Consider the following 9834-nt stretch of genomic DNA (forward strand, 5'->3'; position numbering starts at 1 on the left):
CACGTGACTCGCCACGCCGAGCTACGCCGCCGCCGCCGCTGGCTTGGCGCAAGCGCCCTCTTCAGCTGGGTCGCCGCCTAACCACGTAACCCACCGCGCGCCCGGCTAAGAGAAGCGCCGCTCTCGCCTAGTCAGTGCGAGCTTGCCCCAGGATTTGAGCCAGGTCGGGCCGTCTTCTTTGAGCGTTGCGCGGAAGCGGAGAGGCTTTCAGCCATCATCGGCAAGCGGCGTCTGACCACCCCGCGTATGTTGCCCGGCGATCTCCGTGACTGGATAGGGACCGGAATGCGAAGCGCGCAAAGCTAGCGTTGCAGACTGAGCATGAGCGGGCAGTTCGGCTCACAAAACACCAAAAGTTTGCATATCCAGGCTTGCCTGAGCTAAGCTGCAGCCATTTTTAAAGATGGTGGTTTTTGTTGGGCTACTTGAACGCGGACATTTTGGCCTGTCTGTCTGTCTGTCTGTCTGTCTGTCTGTCTGTCTGTCTGTCTGTCTGTCTGTCCCTCGATTCAACCAGCTGGCCAAAGCGAAACAGGTGCTGCGCAATAGTCTTATATACTCACAGCCAAATCTAAACCTGGAAAATTAGTGAAAGTGATCAAGAACAAAACGTTGCGCAAATATGAGGTAGAAATTCAATACATAAATGATATTTGCATTGTCTATAAACGCATTATACGCATTTGCATTGCATATAAACGCGGTAACTGCGCCGCTCCGCTCAGTCGTTCCGCCGCCGCTCCGCCGTAGACATCCTCCGATGACCACCGATGATTTGAATGGAGACTAACAAGCCTGCTATCGCGATGGTCGGCGCAACCGTAAAAAAATGCTTCGTGAAAACATGCTGCGTAAAATATTGACACACAACAACAATGGACACGCTAACATAACGGAAACGCAACGGAAACCCCCCATGCGTCGCATCTACCCCATGGTTCCTCTCGCAGGAAGATGGTGTAAATTTTTTCTTGCTCCTCAGGTTTTTTGCCAGTTTTTTGGTAAAAGTCACTGGGCCTGACGGGGACGCTGGGCGCTTGCCGTGAGGCACGCGATCAGGAGCGCTCGGGATTTTATTGATATTTGTTGCAGCAACGACAAACATACGGCCAGTAACAACAGCTCCGCTGTTATTAGCCGAGATAAAGAAGAGGGCGAATTGAGGGGCAGCCTCGGGTAGACAGGAGGAGGAAAAGGAAGATGGTGAATTCTCGCATTTCAAATTTTATTTATGCAGGACCCAGTAGTGAATAAGACATTCCTTACGGCGTTCCTAGTGTTGATGTTTGGCCGATCTACTGCTTGGGTATAGGCCATTCACCAAGGGACATCACTATCATCGAACGCCATGTTCATAGCAGGAAGGGATTCAACCTAATCTAAGAATATTTTTTCTTCAATAAAAAAATCTTTTTTACTACGTTCTTGTTGCTTTGGACTGCTTTTTCCCGCAAGCAAAAATAGACAACCAGTAGCCCACCGATTTGCAGTTACTCGCTCACCCGCTAATAAGAAGACTCAGCGGTAACATTTCTACCTTGCTCCGGTGACAAACAGCAAGACAACTTTTTTGTACTCACGTATCCTGACAAACACTTATCTGCTTTGAAAATCGCACTGAGTGTGAATTTCTTTTTCTCCAAAAACGGAGCTTCTGTTCGAAGCCTCGATGTACGTGACTTGCTTCACTTCGTTGATATTAGTACTAGCCCTTTCATCCCTGTTTTGTTAACTCCATGACTGCGGGATTCTGTGTTAAGCGACACTCTCCTGAGCCTTGCAGACCGAGCGAGGAGCCCCGTGACTACAGTTAGCTAAAACGACCGTCCTTGTCTATAAGGCTCATGAATTAATAGCAATAAACAATGGTAGCGTGGACACAAATCGCAGTTGCGTTCGTGCACGGCCTACATGCGTGGCGGTTATGTCCTTTCATCGTCATCGAGCCGTCATGTTTCCCGGTGCACTCATGATATATCGCCACCTGCACGAAAGGTGACCGATGCGCGCCCTCTCCGCTTGGCTATTTATTCCATATACGCACGTACTGCGCTTCAACGTAATGATTGAGTAGCTTCTTTTCGCATTTTAGCAAGAAGTGTCCCTTTAGCGTTTTTTACTTGGCATACACGTACTTTCATTGCACGCAATCGTGTTTTTTTTCCAAAGAGCTCGACATGCTCAAAATGTGCGGAGGCCTGCTGTATTATATTTATTTGACCGGCGCCTCAAAAGTAACACATCTGAAATATCTGAGCATGGGCTTTGCGAAGGGGCCCCACTTACAGAGAAAGAGCTAATGAAGAGGAAACGGCCAGCGATTTTCTTTATAAGAAAGCATTGGAATTGTACAAATATCGCGCTTTGCGATTGTACCTACTTGTTTTGTGGATCAGTATTTGAAGTGCAATCTCACCATTCCATTTGGAGGAAACACGTCTGCAGGAACTGCATTCATAGACGCACGAATTTAAATGTTACCCAGTTTCGCATTTAATGGGGTGATTCATACGCGTCACCATCGTTCAGAACAGCATAAACATCGGAAGCATTTCAAACTAAACAGAAGTATGCCGCTTAATGTAGCTAATAAAAATGTTGCTACGAGGCGTTTTTTTCTGTTTTTTTTTACTTGTGGTATGTTTCCTGCCTCTGGCCGCGCGCTGCAGTGTCATTTGTTTTCCAAGCGGATCGCACGTTCCCTTTTCTTTTCAACGTCACATGGCTACCTTATTTGATAGGGAGAGTGTTTCACCCTGTCAAAGACTAGAATAATATTTTGTTGTTCTCCAGTGCTGTCGGCGTAATCCGATAGTTCCACAAACAATCACGGAAAAATATAAATGTTGCGAGGGCAGACGAACGAGGCATTTGATTCGCCGACATTTTCCACTTTGTTGACTGCTCTTTAGCCGCTTGTGTATTCTTTTTCTTAGCGGAGTAAAAGTTCGCACCAATAAACTTTGTTCCTTGAGACACCTACGTCGTCCTTGGCTACGTGACAGTATGCATTAATCGTGTTTTGTGACAACAGATATAAAAACACCGTAACTATGCTTTTAAACTTTTTTTCACCTTTTTTTTTGCAAGAAAGGGTGTAGTATAAGAGTAAAAAAGGATGTTGGGACACCATTAGACGCTTGTTTTTCAATCTCAACACCTTTATTCATAGCTGTACACAATGTTGTATGGTAAAAAAGTGTTTGACAAACTTCAACACCCTTAGTTTATGATAGGTAGTTGAACGTGTGTGGAAAAGGTGTTCAGCTGTTGATTTATAAAGGCCATGCATGCATGTATGTATAATCGCCCTTCGAAGTACAAAACACCCCCTAATACCCACATCGTAAGAAATTCTCAAAAGCAAAAAGAAAACGTCCGTATGCAATGATCGCTCGTTTTGCGACACGTTTAGCTTGGGCACATGAAACGTCAATTTGAACTTCTAAAATTGAAAATACTATCACAGCATACTTTTTCACACCCGTGTTACCTAAAAATGTATTGTATAAGCGTAATGAAGGTGTTGTGAAGTCATTAAACCCTTTTTCTTAGGTTCTAGCACCATAATTTTTAGCTTTACGCTTTTTTTCTGTGGAGCAAAGGGTGCTGACCGGCTGCAACGACCTTCGTTTTCGTAGGGCGTTGACACGGTGTGAAGAAGGTGCACAGTTGCAAGAAACAGAAACAGGAGAGCTGGGTTCGACCTAGCTTCTTCCGGTGTTGCTAAGTCTTGCTAAGATTTTGATAGGCTTTGCTAAATTTTGTTACGTTTTGCGATGTTCGTGCTAGCATAGGCTAAGTGCTGATGGCTGAGGCCAAGGTTAGCCAGATTTACAAGGCTGTTACAGTGTGCCGCCCACACTGACCGTTGATACAAGGGGAAAACAAGTTAGGTCGACCTCCAGCTCCGCCATTTCTCCAGGCTAGCACCACTAGTGCAAGCTGCATCAATTTCTTGCGTTTTAGTATCCCAAAAAAAGACTAGTACCTCTAAAATGGTATAGTAAGAGGTGAACATAGATATGCGCCCCTTGTGCTCACACTCTAACATCATCAAAAGACCGCTTCAGTGAATACCCTATCTGCGGTAATGTACCATTTACAGGCGGCGAAGTGCTTTTTCTTGGTACTTTTTTGCTAATGCAACCGAACCTAGTTCAAGCTTAAACAGCTGCGCTGGTAGTGAATTATGCCAATTCATATTTTTTACACATTGTCAGGCACAAAACATCCCGCTGCTTGTAGAAAATGCTCAGTCGATCCTTGTGAACGGGTATAAAATACCTCCAAAGTTGGTGGCATTTCTTTCTGAGTAGGTGGTCTTTCCCACCTCTGTTCTTAGTTGCCAATACCCTAATTTGTAGCTTTATGCACTTGAGGGAAACGGGGTGTTGAAACAACGAACGTCCTTCTTTGTGGGTGTTGAAATAGTGCGGGATATTGGTTTGGTATTTATTAAAATTCTACGACTTCCTGTACACAATTGCCAAACTCGCGATACAAAAAGTTTTTTTGCAAATACGCATGCTTACTTCGATATGGTCACATTAAAATGCATAATTACAAAATTTGACCTAACATATATATCTGCGACAAGCCCACCGACAATATCAGTACTTTCCTCTGCTGGCTATGAAAGCAAGAAGAGAGGATGTATTTGTATGTAGGTGTGTAATCGCTCTCCCCATGCATCCCGCTCGTCTTGCTCAATTTCTTTGTGGTCCAAGCGTTACCTGCGCGTGTTCATTTGTCGGTAGGTCATGCTGCGCGCTCACGCGCTCCACATTGTCACGCGTAGCTGCACGGCCCAGAACCTGTTTAACAGCGAAGCTCCTTAGAAAGTCGCAATTTGTCGTGTCCGCAGTTAAAAATACCAATACATTGCCGAGTGCGCGCACATGAGCGCCCGTACTTGAGCACGGGGGTGCAGCCCGAAACAACCCATTCCCGTTTGAACCCGTCCCGCTTGAACCCATTCCCGAAACGCCTTTCCCGTTTGACCGCTTCCTGTTTCAACCCGTTCCCAAAACACCCGTCCCGTTTTAACCCGCTCCCAAAATTCCCGCCTCAAATTGTTCAGGTAAGTTTCTGAGCTCAAAGCGCGCTTTTAGGCCTCCGAAATTGTGCTGGGCAAGGTGGTGTAGGCTACTTAGTAATGACTACGACATATGTCACTCATTCCTTGCCTAAATATTTAGCGCGGTGGCAAATTCTACTTCCCCTTGACTCTAACTCTACTAGGTAGATGGCGCCACCGACACGCCACCGCCACCCATAATATTTACCGCTTTCATAAAATACGTTTTTTTCTGTAGTTAGTTAGATTTGGTAATTATATTTCGCGAGTTAGAATACTCGCGAAATTCTAACTCGCCAATTTCGCGAGTTAGAATTTGTTAGAATACCCAACTTCATTCTCGGCAAGAGCTATGGACGCTACAAACTATCACTGCGACTGCGGAAAGGTTCTATTTTGTTAATTCTCGTCCTTTCTTTTGTGTGTGTGTGTTGCATATAAGTGCATGTGCATTCGTATATGCAACCGTAGGGACTAGCACCATCACCGCTGCCGTGGAGTACGCATGCGAGCAACACGTTCCAGACCGCTCGAGCGCAGAAGCAGACGGAAGGGTGTGGTTTCAGCTGTAATTCATATACGCTGTATCGTGTTGGACGGAACGCAGCAACCTACCGGTTGTTTTTTAATTGGCGCCACGTATCGTAAAACGGGCCATTGCAAAAAGGTTGCAGGTTAATAGGGCCTCTGCATACTTTGGCGCCTCCAGCCGTAACGTTTTTTTACGGTGAAATATACGTTCGACATAACTTCCGTTTAATTTTCAGGTTGCGGCGGACGCAAGTAATTTCTGACTTTCGGTTGCGTCCGACATAACTTAAAACATGAGGTTAAAATACAGTCGGACGCAACTTTAATTTAAAAAATCGCACGCCTCGGTACGAGTCACCCGAGTCGAAACTGGGTTCGTTATTCCGGGAAAGGGCGAAATGGGAAAATACGAAACCAGAAGGGCGTTTCACACCGGGTTGAAGCGGCAGAGAACAAACGAGAAGGTTCAAATGGGAACAGGCGAAATGGGAAATGGCGGAAAGGGAAGGTCGTTTTGCGCCGGATTGAAACGGGAAAGAACAAGCGGGAAGGATGAAATGGGAATGGGTTCAAACGGGAACCTCCCGAGCAAACAGGCCGCCCGCGGCCGCCCGGCAGTTAACAAAACCACGAAAATGCATAACCAGAAACATTGAAGGACCCTGGCCTAACTCTCGCGTGTGCGTGCCTCGCCACGACCGCTCAGCTTTTCCTGCGTATACGTTTGACAAGCCAAGCATACCCACTTAGGGACATTGTTCAAGATTGGCCAAAAAAAAAACCCGGCGTTCGCTGTAAAAGTGGCAGCACTTGCTCCGACCGAGAAAGACTCCAGCGTTCGCCTTAATCGTGGCAACACTTGCTCGGAATAAGAAAGACACGTCATAGCGTATGCCCCTCCAAGGTGATGTCCAATCATTATCACTTCCACGAAAAATATAAGCTCACACTTGTAGCAACAATGATGGAGTGACGGTCGCTGTGGCAGTGAAGAAGAAGAAGCAAATTGGCTGCAATCCTGGAGTTAAAAATTTGTGATGATCGTGAATTGCGTACAGCTTCGCTACCTTCAAGGCGTACGCGTTAGTGTGAGCCGGCTTCATTTTTTAGAGTGTTAAGCAACTTTGCCCCCCCCCCTTTTTTTTGAAGGGGGGGGGGGGTCAGAAGAACACACTTTTCCATCCTTAGACCCTTTTTTTAGCTAAAACACCTTTTTACAGGTGCAGACCCTGGGACAAGAGTTTACACCTTTTGCGGCCAAAACGTGTGTAAGAAAGTTTTTATGACACGGTAAAAAACAGCGTAGAGAATAACCCACATAATAGCGCAACAATGTCTGTTAGAACCCCCCCCCCCCCCCCCACCTTCGCTCCCATCTCCCTATCCCAGAATGCGTGGTTCCAATTGCTACATTATTGTTTTTTTTTACCACCAATGGGGTAAACGGATACCGTTTTCATCCGGAAATTAAAATAATTTTTTTCCGGCCACTGAACTCTTCCTCCATGCGTTAAAGATGAGGAATTAACGATACTTTTGGGTGACTCATTTTCTGCTACATCAAAGTTACGCTGGTTATTTCGCTTTTATTTCTTTGTCTCTATGTTATGTGAAACATGGGAATACGGTTAAATATAACCACCGCTTGCGCTGTATCCGCAGTTTCATTAATTTTTAATGCGATGCTTTCTATGCCTTACTAATGGTGTTCGACGTTGCGTGAGAGCGCCCTCCAGAAAAGCCAACTCTGCACAAGTGGTTTCCTAAAGCGGTGATGATGATAAGCAAAGGCATACCAAGCGCCTCAAGAAAAAACGCTTCCTGTGGTTGGAATCGAACCTGGGTCGCTTGCGTTATGAAGCCGACGTCTATCCTGCGCGGTTCGGACTTTTTGCCCTTACTGCATAGAAAGCATTTAATTATTAGATTACAAAAGCTAGCAGTCATCGAAGAAAAAGTACACAACTGCAGCTAAAATAAGGCGTCCGTCAAAACTCTGGAAAGCAGACATACGTATCCAACAGATGCAACCACTCTGGTGGGTCACTTTGCGCCGCTCCCAAATAGTGCAGCCTTCTCCCGAAAAACGGACTTTGTTGGCAAAGGGGTGGGGGGGGAGCTGTTCTCCATGCTGGGCAATCATGCCACACGTCCACAAGCTATAGAAACCCATGGCAAGTAACTCTATCATGATATTCCATTATTATGTCCAAAAAGACAGAACCAATATGTATCAGAAGTAATGTACGTGTCCTTTTTAACAGTTCATTGCCAAATATTCCGAAAAACACCGCATCGGGACACACACAAAAATTATCAGGGGTTTCAGGTTCATTTCATTAGTAGTGAGTGTCACGCCAAGCGATAGATTTACCTTTTCTGCTTGTCGGCAAGGGCGAAGTTAGTATGAAGCGACCATGGAATGTTTGAAAGGAGGTTGGCGACACTTTTCACTTTCTTATTACCACGTTTTCCCTGCAATATTTGTTTACCCTTACAAGGAAGGCTATACCTTTTCAAGGAACACTTAACTAGAGAGTCGTTTCCATGTGCCGGTTTGTCGCCAAAACCTATGTAGGTAACCAAATAAAAAACGTTTTTCTTTAAGCTTCAAGCATCAACACTTCCAGGAAAACATGGTTTGGCGAAAGGGGGAAATTTCCGCCGTTCCGACACGGTAGAAGCAGCATGGATTTTGGACGTTAACTTCAACGGAGGTTTCATGGGAGAAACCTTCGTATTTCAACCATCTGTAGGTAAAGAAACGGGCTATGGTGTTTATAGGGGGAAATAAAGCTGTTCCCCGGTCGTCCTCCGCAAAGCAAATTACATGCTTTAGCCAAATTGAAATGCTCTAGCATTGCTTGGGTCATCTTCACCAGCAGTCGGCGATTCTATTACAAGGCTCAGTTTATAAAACAAAACTTTTTATTCCTCACTGATGCCGGTCGATGTAGCGCCACAACGCACTGCATTTTCATATCAGGGCTTTCTGCTACTGGTGTCGGGTCCCGTAATCAGTCGGAAATTTATTTTTTCATTGCCGCTGCTTTTGGGATAGACGAATAACCACTTTGGACTCAAGCTGTTTAGCCACTCATTCTTTCTTTCCTTGTTGCCACAAATCTGTTTATACGTAAAAAGCGACATTTCTTATTTTATCCCCGTTGTTTCTACGGCTGGTCGCGTGAACTGAAGGCAGCCGGTATCACTGGATAACTTCGGATTTCGTCAAACTATTCTGCGGTGTGTAGAGTTATAGTGGCATAGAGGTTGCATAGAGCGGAATACAATTTTTGCGGCTTTCGCAACCCTGTCCTTTACAACTGATGTTTTCCAGAATCATATACCAACAAATGCAAGTGGAGAGCAGGCAGAGTTATGCTGCAATATATTTTATGAGTTTTCCCACAGAAACCTCACCCACCTACCGTTTCATGCGCGTTGGAACACACGAGGATTATTGAGAGGCCACGTCGCTAAGCTCTCCCTCTGACTCATAGAGACAACTTGTCCAAGTGGTTGAAGGTGCCCCTAGATCCCACGTGCTCACGGCCACCATGTAACTAATGTAACTAGAAAAAAATTGCCGCGTATCTGTTCCTTTCGTTGCAAATGTCGTCAAAAGAAGATGGTCTTTGTAGACATTTGCCAAGGAAAAGCCCCCCTTTGCTTTCCCGCTCACCTTTCATGCTGTTCCTGAACCGTCGCGCTCATTCCAAGGTAAACATACTAAAGGTTTGCGCAAGGCGATTTGAATTTACCGCGTTCCGCTGCTACAGGCCGGGTTCCTCGATGCCAGCGCTGCAGTACGGCGGAGACGCGCGTGAATCGAGGCGGCCGACTACAAGGTTTATAAAACCGCGTCGCCGTGCTCCACGTGCGTTCCAAGCAGGACGCGGAACCTAGCTAGTGGAACCTTTCGTTGCTTTTGCGGCGTGATTTTTCATATGCCGCCAGGAAGCGGCGGTTTTCTGCAGTAGATTTAGAATATAATTTGCTATCGAAAAACCAAGCATCCATGAATTTTAATAAAAGAACATTGTAAATGTCCCTTGTGTACTAATTTCCTGTCTTATATTTGCGTAATGTCTCGTTCTTGTTCAACAAAGTTGACAAGTATGAAGATATAAACCAGGCTTAGACGTGTACATCTGGCTGTGAGTATATAAGACTATTGCGCAGTAAGCATTTTACTTTGGCCGGGCGGCTGAATCGAGTTA

This window comes from Haemaphysalis longicornis, unplaced genomic scaffold (assembly GCF_048455015.1).
Source record: "Haemaphysalis longicornis isolate Haplotype H1 unplaced genomic scaffold, Haemaphysalis longicornis Haplotype H1 scaffold_5, whole genome shotgun sequence".
Taxonomy (NCBI): Eukaryota; Metazoa; Arthropoda; class Arachnida; order Ixodida; family Ixodidae; genus Haemaphysalis; species Haemaphysalis longicornis.